The following is a 26,329-nucleotide window of genomic DNA, read 5'->3' as shown; positions in this document are numbered from 1 at the left end:
CTGGATGGTTTCTGTATTGGTATTCACCTTTTGTCCCAGATTATTTAAACTTTCTACCATTAAGTCTATTTTAATATTTGCAGCAATTACTTTCACATTCATCAAATCTGTTTTCTTGTGAAGCTGTTCCAGCGAATCGTTTATTTTCAATAATGCGACTACTAAGGCCTCTTCTGTTGACATTTTGTCTATTTTTTCCTTTCCATTTGCCATAACACTTAAGAGACTCAAGGTCAATCCCAGAGTCTCACACTTCTTATCTTGCAGCTGGAAATTCCCCTAGCCCAGCTCCTATGGAACAACCAATTTCAAAAACTTCCACTAGGGGAAACAGTTTCTATTTGTATTAGTCAGTAATTTTTAAACAATGTTCCAATAATCCAAAGTTAGTTTGAGTTTTCAGTTACTTTTACTCCTCTTTAAAAGCAGCCGGGAACAGTAGGAACAATGTATTCTCTTATTTTGCTACCTGTCAATGAACGTTCTAAACGCTGTCAATGAACATTCCAAAAGACATCGATCCTGCTAGCAGCCCGTTTCCAGGGTCTGAGCGGCGGTATTTTAACTCTCTTGACTCTCTCCTACAGTCATATTCAGTCCACCACTTCCCCCCCTCTTCTCCTGTCTCCAAAAAAGGGGGGGGGTTAGTTCTTTGCCGATGGAGATTTTAGTCTTTTTACAAAAGGGTTTCCAAGACTTCAGCTTGCAGACTCATTGCTTTAATTTATTTACAAAAGGGGGAGGCGGACTTCCTGTGTTGAACCTCCCCGTTTCGATGCCAAATTAAACGTTTAAAAATCCAATTCCCCCGCTTCAGCTCTACTCACGGGTAATTACTTTAGAGTCCAATTGTCCACAAGAAAAAGTCAGCACTCTCCAGCAACAGCTATGCGGCTTCGCTCCATGGAAAAAGCAGACGATTCGAAGCACCGCGCCGCTCACCCCACGTCGCTCCGGATCCCCGAAACCGGGTTTCCCCGCAAGTAGGGGAGGCGCAAAAGCTGCCGGCTGAATCCCACGTTCACAAGCTTCTCCCGCCTGTGATTTTTACGGGTCTCCGCCTTCACCGTGGCGGTACAGACCCAAATTCCCACAGGGCAAGTTCCTCCCGATCAGAGGAACTCCGCCATTTAGGAGGCACCAACCCGGAAGTCCCTGAGAGGTGGTTTTCTGCTCCCGGAAAGCCAGCCTGGAAACCATGTTGCCAGGTGAAGGAAGAATGGAGAGATCAACCAACTCACTTGCCTTCAAAGAATTTGTGGTTGCCTGTGGCTACTGGGATAGTGCTTAGATATCAGGCTGGCTGACACATCTTAAAAAATACAAGGAAAACACTTTTTTTCTTTTCTTTCATTAGCAAAGCTCCTTTGGGCCCCCGAATAGCTAATCTGAGGAAGAAGTGGCTGGTATTACTTGTTTGTTCTTGGTCCTGATCTTGCCTGCCCTTGCACACTCCTGTTGTCTTTGCATATTTAACCAGCACGTCTGTTCTGATTGGAGTCCTATTCCTGCAGTTCCACATCCTTCTCTTTGGCACTTGGGCATTTGGTTCCAGGAGCTGGACCTGAGCACAGAGGCTTTCTTCTACTTGGACTCGACAAAGGAGCAAGAGTGGCTGACAGCTGTGGAAAAGGCTTTGCGTTCCAAATCCAAGTACAAGAAAGTAAGTCCAACCCCACCCATTTCTTCAGCAGCCAGACAGCTGTCAGGAGCTGGAGTGAGGAGGAGGAGGAGGAGGAGGAGGAGGAGGAGGTCAGCAAGAAAAAACACCTGGTGTCAGTGGTGTTTTATTCAAAAGAAGCCAACATTCTTTATTCAAAGAAACCCAAACCGTGCAGGCCTCGTGATCACAGAAACCTTTCCCAACAGGTCTTCCCCAGTGAGGTAGTTGTGAAGGCTGAAGGTTGCTACCCTCCCACCACTCTCTGAAGTCTCCTCCTCCCCCTGGTCCTTCCCAAGCAACCTGAGACTCTGACACCTTGCCTGTCTTTGCTCCCTCCTCTTAATTTCTCTGTCTTCTGGGAGACCAGCAGGGAGGGGAGCTGATCGCAGCAGGATGGGGAGACCCCCTGGCTTCTGCAGCAGCCTGCCTGATCTCTGCCTCTTGACCCCCGCCTCCAGCCTCCACTTCTGCCTCGGATTCTGGGCTGCTGTTTGCCACAGAATCTCCCTGCCCTCCTGCCTCTTCAGTTTCCAACACCTCCTCTTGCTCACAGTCTTGAACAGAGCTGGTAGACATCCCAGTACCTTGCATCTTCTAGGTGCACCTGGTGCTCATCTTTGTCAGGAAGGACCAGCTCAGCCGCATCAAGGAAGCGATGAGGGAGACAGTGGGCACAGGCATCATGGGGAAGATGGGGAGTAGACCCTGACAGCGGAATTCCCTACGTCGATCTTTCTGTCTGTCTATCTGCCAACCAGTTCCCCCCTCTTTCCTGCTTGCTCACTAACAGCCATCTTTGCTCCGCCCCTGCAGGGTAACAAGGGGTGTGTGGCCACGAGGTTTGTCTGCAACAATACCAGCTTCTGCATGGTCAATTCCCACCTTGCTGCCCACGTGGAAGACTTTGAGCGCCGAAACCAGGATTACAAGGATGTAACTTGTTGGTCTCTGCTATCTGGAGAAGCAAATTGAGTCATGTTTCTGTAACTTTCCTGCCTGTGTGTAGCTCAGGGTAGGCAGCATTTGTTGTTGTTTAGTCGTTTAGTCGTGTCCGCCTCTTCGTGACCCCCTGGACCAGAGCACGCCAGGCACTCCTGTCTTCCACTGCCTCCCGCAGTTTGGTCAAACTCATGCAGATAGCTTCAAGAACACTGTCCAACCATCTCGTCCTCTGTCGCCCCCTTCTCCTTGCGCCCTCCATCTTTCCCAACATCAGAGTCTTTTCCAGGGAGTCTTCTCTTCTCATGAGGTGGCCAATGTATTGGAGCCTCAGCTTCACGATCTGTCCTTCCAGTGAGCACTCAGGGCTGATTTCCTTCAGAATGGATAGGTTTGATCTTCTTGCAGTCCATGGGACTCTCAAGAGTCTCCTCCGGCACCAGAATTCAAAAGCATCAATTCTTTGGTGATCAGCCTTCTTTATGGCAGGCAGCATAGTGCTCTCCAAATGTTGATAGACCAAAATTCCCATAATCGCTAAGAATTGGCCTTGCTGGCTGGGGCTCATGAGAGTTCCACTTCAGCAACACCAGGAGGGTGCAGTGTCGGCGATCCCTGCTGCTGCAGCTGCACCACTAAGGTTTCTACTAGAGCAGCCAGTAGAGAGCAACATAAACCGAGTGGCAGAGATGTATTAGATTAGATTATAGCAAATGTGGGCAACTTCTCCAGTGATCGGGATAGGAGTTGCAGTTTGTTAAGGGCAGTAACGCGAAAGCAGAGCGGCCATTTTGCATGGAGAAGGTTCCCGGCTCAGTCACCAGTGTGTGCAGATCGGGCTGGGCATGATCTCTGCCTGAAAGCTGCTGCCAGTCCATGTAGTCAGTCCTGAGCTTGATGGGTCAATGGTCTGCCTCAATATAAGGTAGCTTCCTATGTTCCTGTGTACTACAGCAGGGTTTGGAGGGCCACAAGCGCCCTGCCCATGAATTAAAGAACCAGGGGAAATTCTAAAAGTCTTTGCTGAAAGGACATCAAAGCAGGGGCCAGGTGAACCTCTTTGGGAGATTATTCTGAAAGGTCGGGTGCCATGACTGAAAAGGCCCTGCCATGCTTGAAAGAGCAGGAGTTCCCTGGGAAAGGGATTCTAGTCAGTGGAGAGGCAGTGCAAACATAAGTGGGCCTTCTTCTGGTACCCTTTTCCCAAACCTTGAAACACTTGAAAGGCCAAATGGGATGCTCTGAATTGGGCCTGGAAGCAGTTCAAGAGCCAGTCTAGTTCACAGAGCACTAGCCTAATATGATCATACTGCCCAATCCTAGTTACCAGTCTTACTACATATTGCAGGAAGTGGCAGCAGGCTGCCCCCCAACCCCCGACCCCCGACCCCGTGAGCTAGCCTGTAGCTGTGGTTTCTTTGCTTTTTTCCAGCACTGTCAACTGATCACTAAAAATGAGCTTCAGAGACTTCTGACCTACGACCAGGTGAGAGACATCTTTGTGTTATATGTGGTGGTTTAGGATATTGCCTTGTTTATTTCCTTTGTCTGGGATACCCCAGCCTAGGCTAGAGAAACCACTTTCAGACAGTTAGGAGCAAAGTGTAGCTATAACATAGGATGACTGCGACTTCTACAAATGCTTTTTAAGGTTGCAGGTTTGTGCAACCTGAATTAGAAGCAAGTCCCAATTAAGTTGGAGGGTTGCCTTGGAATAAGTAGGACTGCTCTGCAGTTTCCCAGTTAGAGGGCTTTCCTAGCTCAGCACACGCTCCAGATGTTGTTGGACTCCCATCAGCCCCAGCATAGCTGCTGTCCAGCAATATCTAAAGGTCTAAGGTTTCCTGCTCTAGGTTTTGCATCTGTCTGGAAAATCTGCGTTGCTCACATGTTCTTATCAGCAGAGACTTCCATTAAGTCCAATTAAATTGCTGATGCTTTTTGTTTTACATTTTTCTCTCCAAGGTTTGTGTGTTCATCATGTTGACGACCTTTCTCCCACTTGGCATAAGGATCATTGGTATTTTGTGTTGAAACAGAGGCCTGATTGCTGCACCTTACGGTGGATTTCAACTCTGTGAGCGTAGTCATGCCTTAGCCCTTTGAGGAGGATGCTGCAAGGAAGGGAAGGGGGGGCAGCCTCAGACTTCCAACATATGCAAAACCATCATAAAACATTAAAAACTTCCCTAAAGGCTGTATAGTTACTTATCTCCTTGACATCTGACGGGAGGGTGTCCCACAGGGCAGGTGCCACTACTCAGAAGGCCCTCTGCCTGGTTCCCTGTAACTTCGCTTCTCACAGTGAGGAGACCGCCAGAAGGCCCTCGGTGCTGGACCCTGATGCCTGGGCTGAACAATGGGGATGGAGGCACTCTTTCAGGGCTGAGGCCATTTAGGGCTTTAAAGGTTGGCGCCAACACTGAGAATTGTGCTCAGAAACGTCCTGGGAGCCAACGTAGGATGCAAAAGGATGGTTTTGCAGTTGCTCCTAGTGTCGGGGGTGTATTCTGGTGGTTGTTAACAGTTTGTATGGATTATTGGTACATATAACATTGTCTATTGTAGGTATGGCTAACCTGTGGTCTGCCAGATGTTACCGAGCTGCAGTTCCTGTTGGCTCCAGCCATCATGGCCAGTAATCAGGGATGATGGGAATTGTATGTTTTTTTTAAAATATAGATATTTATTGAAGTTTTCAAAAAATAGAGAAAAAACAAAAAAACAATTAAAAACACATAAAATTTACATTCCTTACTTTCAATAACATATTTCCTTGACTTCCCCACACCTCCCCTTCTTGTATTCCAGTTCCAATTTTTAGCTCAGCAAGTTCTTGTCCTCAAATTTTACCTTATTATATTTAATTCATTTTAGTTAACCAATTTTAACTTATAAACCTCAGTCTTTATACATCAGTACTTATTCTTAAAAATCTTTTTCTAAGGTCGACCCCAATTCCCTTCCACGAATTCCCCATTTTTATATTAGTAGCAAAACAGAATAAAAAGAAACAGAGTATAATTGTACACCCTTTGGATTCCCAAAGCCCCCCCCCCTTTCCCGGTTCCGAACCCCAACAAATGTCCATCAGTCTATCTGCTGTCAGCCTGGTGACCTCACGTCCGAGGCTCTTAATTCTCTCTCAATTCCTCTCTGCCGGTTTTTTTGATAGTCCTTTGTATTAGACACCAAATCTCGAAGAAGCTCTGTCCTAATAAGGTCCATGTTTCTTCCAGCCAGACCTCCATATTTAAAAGTGGAGCCGAAATCTTGTTTCTTGCTTCTCTTAAGTCCAAATGTCCCAAAAGCTCCAGTTTCCACTTTAGCCAGGTTTGTAATCCATAGGTCTTCAGATCTCCACATGAGGAGATCTCTCCATTCTCCATTCTTCAATTCAAACCAAATTTTCATCATCCTGTTCTTATTTTCCTTTGTATCCATCTTAACAGGCCTCTGGCTCTCCTTAATCATCTGTGACATTATAGCTCCTCCTTCCTTTTCCTTCAAATCATCATATATCTCTTTCCTCACATTCTCAAATTTCTCAGATTTCTTTTCTTGTTCAGCTGCAGAGATTTTTAATTCAGCTGCAAAAACTTTTTGTTCAGCTGCAAAGACTTGAGTCAAATCCCTCCCAGGCTCAGTAGTTTTATTTACTGTTTCATTCAATATTGTAACATTTGTAGCCAAAACATCACTTTGTTCTTGTAACTTTCCCAAGAGAAAAAAAGTCCTCTCCAGTTCAGCCAGTATTTTTCCACTTACAGCCATTCTTGTAATGTCCCTGAACCCCCTCTAGAGGAGTTCTGGTTTCTTAGTATCTTCCAGTTCCAACCCAAAAGTCAAATTAGCCTTTTCTTCTTTATTTTTAACAATTTATTACCAAATTGTAACAAATATAACCAGCAAAGACAACAGAAACAAAGTTCTCCTTTTTCCCCAACTTTGACAGCTAGTTTGACAGCTGTCAAAGTCTTCTATATCTCTTCAGCAGGCTCTCTCACCGATCGCTCCCGGGTCCTGGGGGAGGGGTGACAATTCCGCTCTCAATATTAGCTCTTATCCTCCAGCAAAATCACTTATATTGCCAAAACGTGGAGTTACTTGCTTTTATTCACTAAAGAGAAAGGTGTTCTCTCAACCTTAGTTATCAAATCCTTGCTTTAAGATGTTTACAAGGCGGGTAGACGGACTTCCTCTTTGTGCCTTCCCCGGTCGTGCCTAATTCCCAAGAAAATTTTTCCCTTTTTAAGTCCAATTTCTGTATTACTCACGGGTTGTTACTTTTAGTCCAAATGTTCAGAGAAAGAAGTCAGCGCTCTCCGTCCATGGCATGCGGCTTCACTCAGTAGGGGAAGCAGTCGACTCTCAGCACCGCACCGCTCTCCGTCCCCCGTTCCGAAGCCTTTAAAAAGGCTCCTTCACGGGTCGGGGGGGCGCAAATGGTGCCCGCCGAGTCACCAGGTCCACAGGCTTCAGCGCCTGTGGTTTCTGAGGGTCCCCGCGTCGCCGCCGCGGCAGAACCCGACCCCTGCTGAGCCGATTCCCTCCGGAGCTCGGAGGGAATCCGCCATTAGGCGATGGCGCTAACCCGGAAGTCCCGCGGCTTAAGACCTACAGGACCGCCTCTCCCAGTATGCCCCACACTGGACCTTAAGGTCTATAAATAGCAACACCCTAGTGGTCCCAGGCCCTAAGGAAGTTAGATTAGCTTCAACCAGAGCCAGGGCCTTTTCAACACTGGCTCCAGCTTGGTGGAACGCTCTTTCTCATGAGACCAGGGCCCTGCGGGATCTGATTTCTTTCTGCACGGCCTGTAAGACAGAGTTGTTCCGCCTGGCCTTTGGCTTGGAGCCAATTTGATTCCCTCCCCCTCTTTCTTTTTCCTTTCTCCTCCTGTGATGAGGCTGTGGTGCTGTGAGTCGACTGCTTCCCCTGCTGAGTGAAGCCGCATGCCATGGATGGAGAGCGCTGACTTCTTTTAAAAAAGATATTTTAAAAAAAAGGTCTTAAGCCGTGAAGGGCTTTAAAGGTCAAAACCAGCACCTTAAATCTGACCCTGTACTCCACCGGGAGCCAGTGCAGCTAGAAAAGCACTGGGTGAATATGCTCCCATGGCAGAGACCCCGTGAGGAGCCTCACTGCAGCATTCTGCACCCGCTGGAGTTTCTGGGACAACTTCAAGGGCAGCCCCATGTAGAGCAAATTACAGTAGTCAAGCCTGGAGGTGACCGTCGCATGGATCACTGTGGCCAGGTCGGGGCGGGAAAGGTAAGGGACCAACTGCTTGATGCGGCGAAGGTGGAAAAATGTCGCCTTGGCTGTTGCTGTAACCTGCGCCTCCATGGAAAGGGAGGTGTCAAGGATTATACCCAAACTCTTAATAGAAGGCAATGGCACTAATTGGGCCCCCGCAAGAGAAGGGAGTTGGTCCCTCATCCCCATGCCATCCCAACCCAGCCATAGGACCTCTGTCTTCGAAGGATTTAGTTTCAATCAGCTCCCACGAAACCATCCAGCCACAGCTTCCAAGCATCTGCTCAGTGTGTCCGGGGCCGAGTCGGTGCGGCCATCCATCAGCAGGTAGAGCTAAGTGTCATCAACATATTGGTGACAGCACAGCCCAAAGCTTCGGACAATCTGGGCAAGGGGGGGCATAAAGATGTTAAAAAGCATCGGGGAGAGAATTGCGCCCTGCGGCACTCCACACACCAAGGAGTGGCACGACAACATCTCCCTCCCTAGCGCCACCCTCTGTCCCCGACCATAGATAAAAAAGCACAGCCATTTACGGGCTATACCCTGTATCCCCACGTCGGCAAGGCGGTGGTCCAGAAGATCATGATTGACCATGTCAAAGGCTGCTGACAAATCTAAAAGAATCAGCAGTCCTGACCCGCCTCGATCCAGTTGTCTACGTAGATCATCTGTTAGGGCAACCAGAGCCGTCTCGGTCCCGAAACCAGGACGGAACCCGGACTGAAATGGACCTAAAGCCGATGTTTCCTCCAGAAACCTACCAAGCTGATCAGCAACCGCTCTCTCAATTACCTTACCCAGATATGGAAGATTTGAAACTGGCCGGTAATTGGATAGGTCTAAAGGATCTAGTGAAGTTTTTCTTTAAGAGCAGACATACCACTGCTTCCTTCGGGTCCCCTGGGGATGTCCTCATGCCAAGGGACAAATTGATAATTTCAACCAGGGGGGTCCGTGCAACATCTGGACACGCCCTAATCAGCCAAGACGGGCACGGATCGAGGAGGCAGGTGGTGGGCCTACCAGCTTGGAGGAATCTATCCACATCAGCAGGGAGTAGCCGATTGAAATGGTCCAACACTGAACCCGAAGACAGTCGAGGGGCCTCCAGTTCAGTCACTGTATCTAAATTGGCAGGGAGGTCATGGCGGAGCAACAGGACTTTCTCCGCAAAAAAGCTCGCGAATGCCTCACAGCTGTGGGTCGAATTTGTGCTTAAATTTGGTTGTCCTCCTGACAGGAGAGTTTTGCGAACTAAGAAATCCACCACCAAGCAAAGAACTCCCTCCCCCGAAGGCAGGAGGGGGGGGGAAGAAGACTTTAAAGTGATTTCCTGCCTGTTTTAAAAGAAATTGAACTGTTTACCGCTGCTCCTTTACCTGGGGGTCGGACTGCCGGAGAAAAGGAACCGGCTAAGGACTGTCGCTACAATAAGGCTAAAAAGTAACTGTAATATTGACTTTGGCTACTCTCAACTTGAAACATCTTATTTTGTTGCACAGTAAGTTATCTGCAGGATACTATTGATTTGGATCTTTTACAAAGAAAGGGACTAGGAGGGCTTTTGTTTTTTGGAAGGTGTGGGAACAATTTGAAGTTAAAGAACTGATTTTACGCCCTCTAGAGGACTTGTGAATAGTTTCAGCAACAAGTGGAGCTTAAAACCTGAGAAATTTTTTTTTTCTGACAGCTTAAGAGTGTGGGAATGACCTTGAGTGAAAGACTTTGTTATGGCAGATGGTAAACAGAAAGAGGACTCACAAGAAACAACTTTGAGATCTGGTAGACAATACAAAGTCGATCTTTCTATGCAAAGAAGGGCCTCTATATCAGGGGCTTCCGGAACTGCAGCTGTCACAAAGGCAAAAGTGAAAATAATGTCTTCAGAAGAAGCATTTGCAAAGGCATTGGGGAAAATAAATGACTCTTTGGAGGAATTAAAGAAGCAAGGTGCTGAAACAAATAATAAAATTGAGGAAATCTCTGGGAAAATTGACTTAAATACTAAAAGTATAACTGACCTCGGGAACAAAGTGAACTCCAATGCAGAAGCAATTGGGAAATTACTGGAAGATTCATCCACAACACGAAAGATAGCTGAGGAAGCTAAGGAAATTGCAACTGCTGCCGAGGAAAAATTTCCACCGGTGTACAGGAAACTAGATGAGTATGAGCTGGCACTCTCTATGCAAGATATGCAACGCAAGGAGAAAAATTTAAGGATCAGACTTGTGCCGGAAAAGGAAGGAGACAACTTGGTGGATTACTTGACAAAAGAATTTTCTGACTTTTGGAAGCAGGAGCTGAATAAGGAAGAATTCAAGATAGAGAGTGCATTTAGGCTGGGAATAAGGCAGAGGAAGAACAGACCCAGAGATTGCTTGATAACTTTAAGATCAAAGGAGGAGAGAGACAAAATATTGAACCTGCATTACCAAACAACCCTTCGAATTGAAGATTTCCACATTGAGATTTTTAAAGACATTCCCAAAAGTATTTTGGATGCAAGAGGTCCTTACAAGGACTTGGTGACACTGCTGAAAAGGAACTACATACTATTCAGGTGGGAGTTTCCCCAAGGCTTGTCTTTTAAATACAAGGGGAAGAAAAGAAGAATAAAGACAGTGAGTGATAAAGACAAGTTCTTGGGAGAACACGAAGAAGACCTACAGAAAGAGACGTTTCCAGGACAAGGACACCCTTCAAGCAAGGGACCACTAGATACGGACACAGAACCACCGACAAAGGACGAACAACAACTGGGAGCTGTAGGAGGAAGCAAATAACCCCATCATGGCCTTGCAACTTCTAACCTGGAATTGTAACGGTTTGAATAATCCCAGAAAAAGAAAAAATATATTTCACGTTTTAAAGAAAGACCAATTGGACTTGATTTGTTTACAAGAGACTCATGTGACAAGAGCACATAGAAAATTATTAATAAATAAGAGATTGGGACAAGAATTTATATCTTCAGACAGAGTAAAAAAGAGAGGAGTGGTGATCTATGCAAAGGAAAATTTGCAACCGAAACAAATTTTTAAAGATGATCAAGGAAGATATTTGGCAATTGAAATTCAATTTCAAGGAGAAAAATTTTTGATAGTGGGAATATATGCACCAAATGAAGGGAAAGCAGAATTTTTTAAGAAGTTGCATGAGACTTTGATGGACTATATGGATTACAATTTAATCATGATGGGTGACATGAATGGAGTAGTTTCAACAAATATGGACAAAGCACAAAGACAGGTAGTCACAAAAGACGGAAGACTACCAAAAACTTTTTTTGAAATGACTGACAATATGGACTTGATTGACATTTGGAGAACAAAACACCCATTAGAAAGAGAGGGAACCTTCTTTTCTGAAGCCAAAATGACATGGACACGGATTGACCAAATTTGGGTGACTAGCAGTATGGCGTCGAACATAAAGAAAGTGGAAATCTGCCCAAAAACCTTCTCCGACCATAACGCAGTTAAGATGGTGATGAAGCAAACAACAATTGGTTCCTTCAGATGGAGAATGAATGACACCTTATTTAGAGACGAGGATATTTGCAAGAAGGCCCAAAAAACTTTGAAAGATTATTTTGAAATCAACTTAAGGACTAAAGTAGAAAAAAGAATAGTATGGGACGCAAGTAAAGCCGTGATGAGAGGGTTTTTGATACAACAAAATTCATTAAAGAAAAGAAAGCAAAATGAGAGGAAAGAGAAAATCTTGGAAAAGATAAAAGAAGGGGAAAGGAAACTAAGACTGAAGCCAAAATCGCAAGAGATTTTAAGAGAAATTAAATTGTATCAAACACAATATATGGAACTGATGAATCAAGAAATAGAATGGAAAATTAAACAAATGAGACAAAAGACTTTTGAATCTGCAGATAAATGTGGCAAGTTATTGGCTTGGCAAATAAAGAAGAGACAAAAACTCAACATGGTAACAAACTTAGAAGTGGAAGGAAAGAACATATGTAACCCAGTGGAAATTAGGAACTGTTTTCAGAGCTACTTTAGACAACTGTACACACAAGGGCCGCAGAAAGAAATGGACATACAACAATTCCTCGAGAAAAATGGGCTGAAAAAGATTTCGCAGGAAAGTAAGACTATTTTGAACCAGGAGATATCAGCACAGGAAATAGAAGATGCCATTCAAAGTATGACGTTGGGCAAATCACCTGGACCGGATGGACTGACTTCCAAATATTATAAAGTTTTGAAGGAAGGGTTGATACAACCTTTGAAGGAAGTCTGCAACGAGATCATGGAGGGGAGGAAGGCACCCGATACGTGGAGGGAGGCCTACATTACACTTATACCAAAGACAGAGACTGAAAAGACCCAACTTAAGAACTACCGACCCATCTCGTTACTAAATGTGGATTACAAAATCTTTGCTGACATTTTAGCAAAGAGATTGAAAAGAGTTTTGATGGAGGAGATTCATGGGGACCAAGCGGGCTTTCTCCCGAAAAGGCATTTGTCGGATAACGTAAGGAATATAATTGACATTTTGGAGAAGTTGGAAGTGAATATAAACACTAAGGCTGTTTTGATATTTGTGGACGCTGAGAAAGCCTTTGACAACATATCTTGGAGTTTCATGTTGAAGAACCTCCGGGGGATGGGGGTAGGCCAAGGGTTTGAAAATGGTATAGGTGCAATATACTCTGAACAGAAAGCAAAACTAATTGTAAACAATGTGGTTACAGAAGAGTTCAAGATTGAAAAAGGGACACGTCAGGGGTGTCCTATCTCCCCACTACTTTTTATATCGGTCCTGGAGGTTTTGCTTAATATGATTAGGAGGGACCAGTTGGTTAAAGGGATCCAGGTCGGAGCTAAACAATACAAATTGAGAGCATTTGCAGATGACCTAGTACTTACATTACAAGAGCCAGAAGCTAGTACGAAAAGAGTTTTGGAAATAATTCAAGAGTTTGGTCAAATGGCAGGGTTTAAATTGAATAAGTTAAAGACTAAGGTATTGGAGAAAAATTTAACACAGGTTGAAAAAGAAAGGTTTCAGAATGAGACGGGGTTGACTGTGGTTAAAAAAGTGAAATACTTGGGTATAAATATGACAGCTAAGAATGTGAACTTATTTAAAGATAATTATGAAAAAACTTGGACAGAAGTGAAAAAAGATTTGGAGATTTGGTCAAACTTGAAGCTTTCCTTGTTAGGCCGAATTGCAGTTATAAAAATGAATGTATTGCCAAGAATGTTGTTTTTGTTCCAAGCATTACAAATAATGGATAAAATGGACTGTTTCAAGAAGTGGCAGAAAGATATATCTAAATTTGTCTGGCAGGGCAAGAAGCCCAGAATTAAATTTAAGATATTAACGGATTCAAAGGAAAGAGGGGGGTTTGCCCTGCCAGACTTTAAACTGTACTATGAAGCGGCAGCTTTCTGCTGGCTAAAAGATTGGCTGCTTCTTGAAAACACAGACATTTTGGATTTGGAAGGTTTTAACAATATTTTTGGGTGGCATGCATATTTGTGGTATGACAAGGTTAAAGCACATAAAAGTTTTAAAAACCATATTGTCAGAAAAGCACTATTAAATGTCTGGGTCAGATATAAAGATTTGCTGGAAAACAAAACCCCAAGGTGGTTGTCGCCAATGGAAGCTAAGGCAGTTAAAAAGTTAAATATGGAGTCGAAGTGGCCAAGATATTGGGAAATTCTGGAAAAGGAAGGGGACAAACTGAGATTGCAGAGTTTTGAGAAATTAAAAGACAAGGTGAGAGATTGGTTGCACTATCACCAAATAAATGAAGTGTTTAAATTGGACAGTAAAATTGGCTTCCAGGTGGAAAAATCAAAATTGGAGACTGAATTGTTAGAATCCAGTACTAAGAATCTCTCAAAAATGTACAATTTGCTGCTGAAATGGAATACACAAGATGAAACGGTTAAATCAACTATGATTAAATGGGCTCAGGACATTGGTCATAATATTCTGTTTGCTGACTGGGAAAAGTTGTGGACCACCGGGATGAAATTCACGGCATGTAATGCCTTAAGAGAAAACATTATGAAAATGATTTATAGGTGGTACATAACCCCAGTCAAGCTTGCAAAGATTTACCATTTGCCTGATAATAAATGTTGGAAATGTAAAGAAAAGGAAGGTACATTTTTTCACCTTTGGTGGACGTGCCCGAAGATTAAGGCATTCTGGGAAATGATCTATAATGAACTTAAAAAGGTATTTAAATATACCTTCACTAAGAAACCAGAGGCCTTTCTCTTGGGCATTGTCGGCCAAGGGGTGTTAAAGACGGATATAACTTTCTTTATGTATGCTACAACAGCAGCTAGAATACTCATTGCAAAGTACTGGAAGACACAGGATCTACCCACACTGGAAGAATGGCAGATGAAGGTGATTGACTACATGGGCTTGGCAGAAATGACGAGCAGAATCCGAAACCAGGGAAGAGAAGCAGCGGAAGAAGAATGGAAAAAGTTCAAGGACTATCTAAAGAAATATTACAAAATTAATGAAAGTTAGAATGATGTTGGACTGGAAAGTAAATGGTTACTATTAGCAATGGTTAAGACAAGGAGAATAAGGAAGATTAGCTTAAATTTAAAGTAAAATAAGGGAAGATTTGCTGAGTAATTGATTAGAATTTGGAATACAGAAAAGGGAGGCATGAGGAAGTCGAGGAAGAAAGGTTTAAGAAATTAGGATATGAAATGGTACTTGTTTTCCTTTTTTCTTTTTTTGTTTTATTTTTGTTATTGTTTGTTTATGTATTTGTTGTTGTTATGTATTACGTATTGTTTGTGTGATTATAAAAACTGTTTAATAAAAATATTATAAAAAAATAAATAAATTTGGTTGTCCTCCTAAGGACATTATCAACCTAATTATTCTAAAATGTTGTGCCGGGCGAGAGCTAGCGGATGCAATGGAAGGATTTTCCTGTCGTGTGATGCAGCAAAGTAATTTAAGATGACATGGGGCAAAAATGCACAAGCATCCTGTACCTTTAATAAGTGTGTATAAGATAGGATTTCAGCAGGTATACCCCTTTTTTTGCACTTGGCTAACCTACTAGTAGAGACGCGGGTGGCGCTCTGGGTTAAACCACAGAGGCTAGGGCTTGACGATCAGAAGGTCGGCGGTTCGAATCCCCGCGACGGGGTGAGCTTCCCTTGCTCGGTCCCTGCTCCTGCCAACCTAGCAGTTCGAAAGCACGTCCAAGTGCAAGTAGATCAATAGGTACCGCTCCGGCGGGAAGGTAAACGCCGTTTCTGTGTGCTGTTCTGGTTCGCCAGAAGCAGCTTAGTCCTGCTGGCCACATGTACGCCGGCTCCCTTGGCCAATAAAGCGAGATGAGCGCCGCAACCCCAGAGTCGGTCACAACTGGACCTAATGGTCAGGGGTCCCTTTGTTGTTGTTATTGTTTAGTCATTTAGTCGTGTCCGCCTCTTTGTGACCCCATGGACCAGAGCACGCCAGGCCCTCCTGTCTTCCACTGCCTCCCGCAGTTTGGTCAGACTCATGTTTGTAGCTTCGAGAACACTGTCCAACCAGGGGTCCCTTTACCTTTAGCTTTAACCTACTAGTACTTCACCTTGGTCTTCCAGCACAACAGTGGCTGTTAATAGACTCCATTGTCAGGCAACAGGGGGTCTTTTGCTTCTCTGCTGATAAGCGGTTTCTTTTTGGCTTTAGCTAAACATTCAGCGTACCCAAAAGACAGCTTTTGCTGATTTCACAGAGGGAGAGATCAAGTTCATCCCGACCTACAAATTTGACTCTAAAACAGATCCTGCTTGATAGTTGAGCCTTTGTAAGTAAGTCCTCTCAATCATTCTTCTGCAAGGCTTGTTTGTTTTTCCTAGTCTGCTGAGATGCTAGTAGTGTCCTGCCTTTCCATCCTCCTCAGCAGGCTAGTAACAAATGGCTTTCTGCTAAGCAAGCTGTTGGAGGAGGGCTAGAGTTGAGGGCTGGGCGGACTTCCTTTCCTCTGCAGCCAGAATGGACACCAAGCCACGGAGGAAGAGAGAGATCCAGCTCTCCTTCACCTGCTCACTTTGCTTGCATGGAATTCCGGGTTGCCAAAGGCTGCTAGGCGAGTTGTGAAATGCAAGGCTGTGATATCTTGTCTTCCTCAAGCCGTCCCTGCTCAAAGTCTCTGGAAATGTTTTGGCTCCTTTTCCACAAGCAGCCTTTCTCCCACATTTGTCCTGATAACCAGCATCCTCTGTTTCATGGCGTGTATAAGCAGAGAATCCTGTTTGTGTCAAGGAAGTCTGGGAATGAGACTTGGTGCTCTCTCAAGATGAGTCTGCCAGGGCATAAGAACATGAGAGCAGCCCTGCTGGATCAGGCCATTGGTCCATCTGGCCCAGCATCCTGTTCTCACATTGGCCAATGAGATGCAACAGCACGCTCCCCTCCTCCAAGCCATACTGCTTCTCTTGGTGGAGTATGTTCGGTGGCCATTATGGCTAGTAGCCATTGAGCCTCACCATCCAGGATTTGGCATATTCTTGTGGTTCTTGACAACTGTCAGAAGCCACCTAGGCCTGCTAGTTTCATTGCTCTTGCTGTGGTAATGGGGAAATCAAAAGGACAGGCGGAACATGTAGTGACGAAGCCGGAAAACGGCAGGCTCCTTTGGGCAGCATTTCAGGTGCCAGAAAGGGTCTTTTGGATCACTGAAAAAATAGTGTCTGAACAAGAATAACGGGGCCCCTTGCTTTGGGGAAGGATCATCATTTGGTGGTGTGCCATATGCTTTGTATGCAGAGTCTCAAGTTGAAACTCTATGGCACCTCCACCTGAAAAAGGATTGGGCCACAGAGAGCTGCTGCCAGCCAGAGTAGACTTAATTAATGAATTGTGGGGTTGGAAGGGATCACGAGGGTCATCTAGTCCAACCCCCTGCAATGTAGGAATCCAAACTGGGGGAGGTCAGAAATTCATTCTGACCTGGTCGAAGGCAGCTTTTGATTTCCTGACAACTCTCTCCATGAGGCAAAATGCCTGCACACCTGCAAGGTCCGCCCCTTCAGAAGTTGGACTCCCAAGCCCCATCATCTCCAGCTCTTGTTTTGTTTTTTTTAAAGAATATTTATTAGATTTTCCAATTTTTTTAAACAAACAAACAAAAACATTAACAAAAACATAAAATTCATAACTCATACTTTTAAATAACAAATTTCTCAGACCTCCTCATACTTCTCCTCCTTGTATCCCAATTAAGATTATTTGTTCAGCAAATCCTTCTTTTAAAGCATTACAGCTTATAACATTACCTTATTTTTCAAACCCTTTTTCCCCCCATCTATGTTCCTTTATATCATTACAGCTAGAAACCCCTCAGTTTCAATCCAACACCATTTAACTTTCCTTAGTTTTACAGTATTTCTGTAAATAGTCCTTAAATTTTTTCCAGTCTTCTTCAGCTGACTCTTCTCCCTGGTCACGGATTCTGCTTGTCAATTCTGCCAGACCCATACAGTCAATCAGCTTCATCTGCCATTCTTCCAGAGTGGGTAGATCTTGCGTCTTCCAATACTTTGCGATGAGTATTCTTGCTGCTGTTGTAGCATACATAAAGAAAGTTCTATCCTTCTTTGGCACCACTTGGCCAGCCATGCCCAAGAGAAAGGCCTCTGGTTTCTTCAAGAAGGTATATTTAAATACCTTTTTCAATTCGTTATATATCATTTCCCAGAAAGCCTTAATCCTGGGACACGTCCACCAAAGGTGAAAGAATGTACCTTCATTTTCCTTACATTTCCAACATTTGTTGTCGGGCAAATGGTAGATTTTTGCAAGCTTGACTGGGGTCATGTACCACCTGTATATCATTTTCATAATATTCTCTCTAAAGGCATTACATGCCGTAAATTTAATCCCGGTGGTCCACAACTGTTCCCAGTCAGCAAACATGATATTATGTCCAACGTCTTGTGCCCATTTAATCATTACAGATTTAACCGTCTCATCCTGAGTATTCCATTTCAGCAGCAAGTTATACATTTTTGACAAAGTCTTAGTTTTGGAATCTAGCAATTCTGTTTCCAATTTAGATTTTTCCACCTGGAAACCAACTTTCTTGTCCAAATTGTAAACCTCCATTATCTGATAATAATGAAGCCAATCTCGCACTTTATCTTTCAGTTTCTCAAAACTCTGCAGTTTCAGTCTATCCCCTTCTTGTTCCAAAATTTCCCAATATTTTGGCCACTTGGCCTCCATGTTAAGTTTTCTCTGAGCCTTAGCCTCCATTGGTGACAACCACCTTGGAGTTTTATTTTCCAATAGATCTTTGTATCTAGTCCAAACATTAAACAGTGCTCTCCTGACAATATGATTTTTAAAAGCCTTGTGTGCTTTCACCTTGTCGTACCACAACTATGCATGCCACCCAAAAACATTGTTAAAACCTTCAAGATCCAAAATGTCTGTGTTCTCAAGAAGCAGCCAGTCTTTCAACCAGCAAAATGCTGCTGATTCATAGTAGAGTTTAAAGTCTGGCAGGGCAAATCCACCTCTTTCCTTTACATCAGTTAATATCTTAAATTTTATTCTAGGCTTCTTGCCCTGCCAGACAAATTTAGAAATGTCTTTCTGCCACTTCTTGAAACAATCCATTTTGTCCAAAATTTGCAAAGTTTGAAACAAAAGCAACATTTTAGGCAATACATTCATCTTTATAGCTGCAATTCGACCCAACAAGGAAAGCTTCAAATTTGACCAAATTTCTAAATCTTTTTTCACTTCAGCCCAACATTTTTCATAATTGTCTTTAAACAAATTCCCATTTTTAACTGTCATATTAATCCCCAAATATTTCACTTTCTTAACCACAGTCAGGCCTGTTTCATTCTGGAACTTTTCTCTCTCTATCGGTGTTAAGTTTTTCTCAAGAACTTTGGTTTTTAACTTATTCAATTTGAATCCTGCAACCTGACCAAATTCTTGAATTAATTCTAAGACTCTTTTAGTACTAGATTCTGGCTCCTGTAGTGTCAAAACTAGATCATCTGCAAACGCTCTTAGTTTAAACTGTTTGACTCCGACCTGTATACCTTTAACCATCCGGTCCCTTCTAATCATGTTCAGCAAAACCCCCAGGACCGAAATAAAAAGCAGGGGGGAAATTGGGCATCCCTGTCGTGTCCCTTTTTCTATCTTGAACTGTTCTGTAGTCACATTATTTACAATTAGTTTAGCCGTTTGTTCTGAATATATTGCACCAATACCATTCTCAAAACCATGGCCTACCCCCATACCCTGTAGGTTCTTTTTCATAAAGCTCCAAGAAATATTGTCAAAGGCTTTCTCCGCGTCCACAAATATCAAAACTGCCTTAGTGTTTATGTTCACTTCTAACTTCTCCAAAATGTCAATTATATTCCTTAAATTGTCCGACAGATGTCTACCCGGGAGAAAGCCCGCCTGGTCCTTATGAATCTCCTCAATCAGTACTTTTTTCAATCTCTTAGCTAAAATGTCAGCAAAGATTTTGTAATCCACATTTAATAAGGATATGGGACGGTAGTTCCTAAGTTGAGTCTTTTCAGTCTCTGTTTTTGGTATTAGTGTAATGTAGGCCTCTTTCCACGATTCTGGTGCCCTTTTCCCCTCCAAAATTTCATTACAAACTTCCTTCAATGGTTGCAATAGCCACTCTTTCAAAAGTCTGTAGTAGCAGGAAGACAACCCATCCGGTCGTGGAGACTTGCCCACTTGCATACTTAGAATGGCACCTTCTATCTCCTGGCATCATCTCCAGCTCTTGACCGTGGTCAAGATCACAGGCCGTGTGTGGAGCCAAAGTTTGACTGTGTGAGCCTTGTGTGTTGCCTCAGCCAGTCCAACTGTCTCCTTGCAGTGGGAAGTGCCGTGTGCCAGCATGGTGTGAGCCAATCCTCTGGAGAGGAGGCAGCGTGAATCAGCTCAGCTACCGAAGCCACATGGAATTGAAAAGGAGCTCCCTCTTCCTCACAGGGGTAACCCCTGCCCTGCCCAGGGCTATCGTCTATTCAGGGTTTTTAGTTGCCTGCCATGTGGCACCTCCTCGAATCTGGGCAGGCCCTGACCAACAACCAGGCCCCTTTCCACAGAGCTCCTCCTTGGCCAAGGACTTCCGGTGCAAGGAGTGGACAGGTTTTGGCTCTGTTAAATCCCTAGGCTTCCATTCCCCACTCTTCTGAGTACACGCTGCTCCTGCAGGCATGGCAGACCACATGGGCTGAACTGTATACCTTAACCGTTGGCTCCATTCATCCAATGGAGCTTCTGTGGTACTTGGCTTGGAGCATTTGGCTTCAGCCCATTGGCTCTGGAAGTCACAGCTGCTGCCATCCTGGGGAAGCTCTCAGAGTTACAGTACTTGCCTCTTTCAGGGCTGGGAACAGGGGGGTGTGTCAGGCCTTTCTGCTCTTAACTCATGCCCCCCCTTTAGTCCATAGCCCCAACAAATGTGCTCTGCCCCCCCCATAGGTGAAGGTTGTGGAGGGTATTGTTCAGTTGATGGACAGGATGGAGAACGAATTCCTTCCCTCCCTGGAGGGAGGTAAAGACGAATAGGATCCTCTCCAACCCCCTAAAGAGGGTTTGCTGCAAAAAGACCAGGGGGGAAAGAAGCCCTTGGCCCATCTAGCTCAGTCTTGATTTCCGGGGGATCTCTCCCAGTCCTACCTGGAGATGCTGGGGATAGAACCTGGGACCTTTGCATGCAAGGCAGATGCCCTTCCACTGAGCGGCAGCCTCTTCCTCCTCCTCGCAGGCAAAGACTCCAGGGGTAGCCAGTGTGGTGCCCTCCAGATGCTGGACTACAACTCCCATCATCCCCAGCCAACATGGCCAGTGGCAAGTGCAGCAAGATCTGGAGAGCCCCACGTGGACCTGTTGCATGTGCAGTCCCCTAAATGAGAGCCCGGGGCCAAGGACAAACTTCCCCCTGGAGCACGTTTCCTTGCCTCTGCTGAAGGCAAGCACTCTCTTTCCTCCCCCCCCCCCTTTTGCTCTGCAGTTTCCGCTTGAGAATGTGAAGTTCCGGCAGCTGCAGAAGGAGAAGTTCCAGATCACAAACAACGGGCAGGTCACCCTCCACTTCTCCTTTATCCCCAAGCTCAGTGACAGCCAGTATTGGAAGCCATGGCTTCGCGCTGAGCCCTGCGAGGGATACTTGGAGCCCAGCGCGTCTCTCTCTGGAATCAGAGAACTGTAGAGTTGGAAAGGGACCGCAAGGGTCATCTAGGGAAGGCCTTCCTTTTCTCCTCCTCTTCCCAACCCTCCTCCCTCAAACCTTGGGAGTTTGGTAGAGCAGGGGAGGCTTAACATTTGTGGGCTGCATTGCCCCATGCTCAAGCCTCCAAGGGCCACACGTCAAAGCAGCTGAGCCCAAAGTGTAAAAGTGTGTGTGACCAGCTTTAAACAAACACACACACACAAATGAATTGAAGCCAAACAATGCTGGAGGGTCCCAAAACACCTTTTGGCATCGCAGGGAACCAGTGAGAGCAGTCCGTCCCAAAATTACTTTTTTTTAAAAAAGAAGCGTATTTTTATGTTGTGGAGGCACAAAAATATCTTGGGGATCATATAGAACTAGCCAAACTTTTAAAAACTCAATGAAATGTAAACTAAAAAAGAAAGTTACATTGGGGGCGCAAAAATCCTTTCCCTTTTTATATTCTTTTGTTAGGATCACTTTCTCTCACCCCCCAGTATCCTGTCACCATCTTCTGTGCAGCTGCTGCTTTGGAGGACTAGAGAGGAAAGTGGGGTGGGGGTGGGAACTGAGTCGCTTCTTTTCCTAATTCTTGAAGTTAAGGTTTCCCCCATACACCTGTGAGAACAGGATGCTGTACTAGATGGGCCATTGGCCTGATCCAGCATGGTGTCCTTCTGTTCAATTCTTCACTGTCTTCACTTTTAATTTACAGACAAGCCAACTTGGCTGTGCCAAAGAGTGTATCTACCTGACCTCCTCCCGTTTTAGGTGAGACGGGGGACATTTCCCTGGAGGTGTACGTCAGCAAGGAAGAGAAGATTGAGGCTACCTTTGTCCTTCACCTTGACCGTGGCAAGGACTATTTCCTCACCATCAGTGGGAGCTACCTACCAAGCTGCTTCGGGACCTCCTTGGAAGCCTTGTGCTGGATGAGGCAGCCGCTTGGCGAAGTTCCCGTCACCAGACTTATTGACCTGGTAGGGAAAGGGGTTGATTTACCTGGCAGGTTCATGTGCTGGATGTCTACCCTTCCCACTCTGCTTGCCTGCTTGAAAAACCGCTGCTCTTCCACTCAGAAATGTGGGGGCTGGGGGTCCTCCGCTGCATTCAGCTTCTGTAGCTGTGCATCCGCTTCCTGTGTGCTGTTCATGCCCTTTGTTTGCCTTGACTGAGTCATCCCAGGTTCTGGTCCTCCCACCTGCCCTTTCGCAGGGCCACTGAACCGTGTGCATTTCCCTGCCATCTGCCCAGATACGGTTCAGCCAACGGGCTGTTTCTTTCTCTTCTCAGGGCCTGTGCCATTAACACCCTGGGTTGTCTTTTGCTCTTGCCTTCCTCCTCTGATCTCAGGGAGAAGACAGCTTCCTAGAAAAGGTAACAGCTGGTTTGCTATCCTCTAGATGTTCTTGTAGCGGGCTCAAATCAGGTACAGGCAACACCCCGTTTACACGGGGGTTGCGTTCCGAGGTACCGTGCGTTTAAATGAAATTGCGTATATTGGGGACAGCATTGGAAAAGCCTGCAAACACCCTCTAAACTTCCGGAAACCCTTTTGAAAGGCCTTTTGAAAACCAGCAGCCTCCCTGCAAAACTCCTTGCTCCAACTCTCCGCAGGCCTGAGAGGTCGGTGCCAAAGCTCCTGGGAGGGAGTCGAGATGCTGTTTCCATGCCGCTTTGCCGCTTTGGTGCTCTTGGGGGGGGGGACATTTTTGCCCCTTCAAGTGCCCCTTCCAGCTTTGCGGCAGTGTGCATGTGCCTCGAAGGCACGTAAATGGAGTTGCCCTTGTCAGCGATCAGCAGCTGCTCCATGCAGTGGCAGCTGGTCCCTTAGGGCAAACCAGGCACTACCCCACCAACCTGACTTTCCTCTCAGGCAACCCGCACCTGCCTGCCTTCTGACTCAAATCCAGTCCAGGTGGTGGCTCTAGCTCTCTGCTTTGGTCTCTTCCCTAGTCTCAACGTGGCCCTTGTAGAAGTCGGCAGAGGAGAACGGAGACGAAACCAGAATTTGCCATCACTGCTTGTAACTGATTTTGCGCTGCTTGACTCTGGGTCCGCTTGCGATTGGCAGCACGGGAGGCAGAAAGCCCAGTCTCATGATGCAGGCGCCAGCCCCCTCTGGCCCCAAGAGCCAGTTTTCTCCTTGTCTCTGTGCTCAGCCACTGCTGCACAGGCTATGCCACTCTGGCTTACTCTTACCACCTGAGCACTGGCATTTGGGAAGCGGTAGTGGGTGCTTTGGGGTGGCTCAGGGAAATGTCACTCCTCTCAAAATCAGATCTACTTGGGTGTATTATCATAGCCACAAGGAGACAGTGGTGACTGTCAATTTGGACAGCTGTAGACATTTAGAACCATGGAGGATATGTTTATCAGTGGCTACCGGTCAGGGCTACTTCTTGCCACTATTATCACAAACCACATGCTTTTGATTACCAGTTTCTGGGGAACATGATGGACAGAGTGCTCTTGTCCCCATGTCCCTATGGACTCCCAAGGGCATGTGGTTGGCCATTGTGGGAACAAAATGCTGATCTAACCCAGCAAGGCTCCTGTGTTCTTTAGCATGCACCAGCTACTCTTGCACTAAGACTCTGATACAGTATGTGTCATTCCCCACACCAATGCACTCTCTCTCTCTCTCCAGGGGTGGGGAGTATTGGCGGGGGGGGGGGGAGGGGGGATGAACTGGTTCCTAATCAACAGCTGCCCTGGGGATGAGGGGATCAAATTCTCCATCCTTGCCAACTCCTTTTAGTGATGGGCTGCTTGCCACTGCTGTGCTCCTAAAGCTCTCTTGCTCCCCCCTCCTCTCTTTCTCTTTCTCTTGAATGTGGTAGCTTGAGATAGAACTAACCACCCTGAACATTTCTGGAGAGGAAGATGGGAAGGAGGCCGGAGGCATGGTTCACCAGCTGCTGTGTGCTGCATTGCCCAGACAAAGTCGTGGGCTGGGGCTCCAGCTGTTGCTCAGTTTCTACCACTGCCTCTGCATCGTGCTCTAGACAAGGGGTGGTGAACATGTGACCCCATCATCTCATCATGCTGGCTGGGGCTGCAGCCCATCAACCTATGAAGACCCATCCATGTTCTGTTGCTGTTTTTATTACTTATTTCCTGCCCTTCACCCTAAGGTCCCAGGGCAGGTTCCAGCAATTTAAATAAAATGTTAGAAGAAGAGAAGTTTGGATTTGATATCCCGCTTTATCACTACCCGAAGGAGTCTCAAAGCGGCTAACATTCTCCTTTACCTTCCTCCCCAACAAACACTCTGTGAGGCGAGTGGGGCTGAGCGACTTCAGAGAAGTGTGACTGGCCCAAGGTCACCCAGCAGGTGCATGTGGAGGAGCGGAGACACGAACCCGGTTCCCCAGATTATGAGTCTATTGCTCTTAACCACTACACCACACTGGCTCTCTAGCCAAACCCCATGTCCACAGCTGCATATTCAGTAAGCTTTTGGGTGAACTGCACATCCGCAGTGGGAGGATTACGAGCTGCATATTAATAGGGGGAGGGGGAGCTTGGATTTGGGGTGTGAGCAATTTGTTTTTTGTTTCCCCACTTGAGATGCTTGCTGTGGCTAGGGCCGGGCGATATATTTTCAACTCAGCTTGAAGTCTAGATAGTGAGACTGGTTTCATAATTTCTGACCTGGCAGTATATTGCGAATCATGATGTGTGTGTGTACTATGCAAAAAACACCATGTGGGGGGAAACTGTGAAGCCAGACAATGCTTCTCGAGATTCCTGCAGCCCCTGTGGACTCTGCCGGTTCAGCTTTCCCCTGCCTTCCTGCAGGGGGCAGCAAAAATCACAATGCGGGGGAAACCGTGAAGCCAGCCAATGCCTCTACATAGCTCCATCTTATTTCAGACATTGCGATATATTGGTGTATTGCAATGTTTAGCTAGTGATATATCACCGTGTTGAAAGCCAGCTATCGCCCAGCCCTAGTTGTGGCCTCAGAGGGCAAGACTTGTCCACCCAGCTGGAGCAAGGAAAGAATGCATACAGGCACACATTCTGTCAGGCTCTCATGCCAGCCCCGCTTGTCACTGGACCTCCAGGAGAAGCAGTTTCTGGATATCGTACCCCAGGATGGTGATGACTCCACTGAGCGGCCAAGGAGATCTGGCTTTTGGTGGACCACCTCTTCAAGAATGCCTGCCACCAGGTGAGCTGAGGGGGACGGTACCATTGAAAGGATGGGTGTGGGCTGGAATCCAGTACCAGTTTTGGGGTGTGCAGGTTCCAAACGCCACAATTGATTTATATCTTAGCTACCGACTCGCTCTTACAAGCTCCTGCTGTGAGTATAGTGGCACCTTGGTGGAGCGGCAGCGGGTGGGACATCCAGCATACGGTCTTCCTTAGAGCGGCTCAGAAGAACCCAAGTGTTCCCAACCATTGTCTGTCTCTCCCTAGCAAAGCGGCTCTCTGAGACTCGCCACTAGAAGAAGCGGGGAATGATTTCACTCTCCCATTGCCCCAAATCAGGAGAAGGGTAGTAGGAATGCTACTGTGGAAAGCAGGCGGGATACAATTCTCAGCCCTTGTGCCAGCTCTCTTGGTGATGGGCTTCTCTCCATTGTGGCATTCCTCGACCTCACATTATGCACCCCAGGGCTGGATTGTTCTTCATGCTATCCAGGATGTACCTCATCCCTTCCGAACGCATGGGTGATACTCTGCTTCAGGAGGACCTCTTCCAGACCCCGGGCACGCAGGACGAGCTGCAGGAGATAACTGAGTGGCTGGACACCAGCATTCCCGAGACGATCCGTATCCTCTTTGGGGGGCATTGTTGGGGAGCAGGGCTGCTTGGTGCTTTTCTTTCGCTCTTGGCTGGAGTGGACCTGACTTTTATATACCTGGTGGCTTAGGTTCCTAGGCCAGCCCATCCTTAAGGCTCTGGGACACAGCACAATGAAATGCCCACAGTCAAGTCCAGTCATGCATCCAAACAGCTTCACAGCTTTAACCCCCATTTGAAAACATCAGCCTGGCTAGATAGAGCAGAGGTGGGGAATCTTGACAGGCCCGCAGGCCCCACATCTAGCATCATACGTGGTGTCAGGTGTGGAGACAGGTAAAGACATGGCTGCAAAGGAGCTTCAAGGGTGCGTTCAATTCTTCTTTGGCAAGCAGGGTTTCTTGACTGCACTTTTGGAGTTGACCACGAGTATTTGCTGTTTGGATTGAAACCATGCCTGCAGAAGGACATTTCCTCGGCA

At 46.0% G+C, this 26,329-nt stretch overlaps 1 pseudogene; it reads left to right on the top strand.

The window, feature by feature from the left end:
- The window catches only part of LOC128406099 (inositol polyphosphate 5-phosphatase OCRL-like), a 33,794-nt pseudogene extending 7,816 nt beyond the window's left edge, over positions 1-25,978 (top strand).
- Positions 25,979-26,329: the final 351 nt, after the last annotated feature.

Source organism: Podarcis raffonei, chromosome W (genome assembly GCF_027172205.1).
Source record: "Podarcis raffonei isolate rPodRaf1 chromosome W, rPodRaf1.pri, whole genome shotgun sequence".
Lineage (NCBI taxonomy): Eukaryota > Metazoa > Chordata > Lepidosauria > Squamata > Lacertidae > Podarcis > Podarcis raffonei.
This window is presented reverse-complemented; position numbering and strand designations above follow the sequence as displayed.